A 631-nucleotide genomic window follows, 5' to 3' on the forward strand; every position below is an offset into this window, starting at 1 on the left:
CCTTGCCAGTGTCCAGAGGAGCCGACATCACCTCCACAGTCGGCTCTGTAGGCTCAATTTATGCTGTCGGGAACGCTGGCCAAGTTTTGATGGGCTGTTTCCTGCCTACCTACCCCATCGGATCTGAATTCCTGACTGGGAATAGTCGTTCCTGCCTCCCAGGGCTGTTTGGAAGAGCAATGAAAGAATGAGTGAAAAAGCACTGCCCTTATCCCACACCCGTCTCTTCCTCCTCCTGGGGCTCCTCCTCCCGGGCTGTGTCAGGCAGGGCTTCACGTTGCAGTGTGAACTCTGACATCCCAAGCAGCATTCCTTCCATCCAACATTCTTCTAAGAAAAGGCTGCCAGCCAAGAAGGTGCCTTGGGAAGAGTACAGGTTGGGAGTGCAGCCCAGGAGTCCGTCCTGCTCTGCTGCCTGCCCTGAGGAGCCTCAGTCTCCTGGTATGCGGAGCAGGGAGGCTCCCCCGGCCTGGCGGGGCGGCTGCAAAACATGAAGGTTAGGAAGTGCAGGAGCTCTCAGCATGGGGTCGGGCACAGCTTTGCGGCGTTACACTGCAAACAGGAAGGTTAGGGAGTGCACAAGCACCCAGCATGGGGCCAGGCACAGCTGTGCAGTGTTACGCTGCAAACA

Source organism: Mandrillus leucophaeus, unplaced genomic scaffold (genome assembly GCF_000951045.1).
Source record: "Mandrillus leucophaeus isolate KB7577 unplaced genomic scaffold, Mleu.le_1.0 Scaffold26, whole genome shotgun sequence".
In the NCBI taxonomy this organism is placed as follows: Eukaryota; Metazoa; Chordata; class Mammalia; order Primates; family Cercopithecidae; genus Mandrillus; species Mandrillus leucophaeus.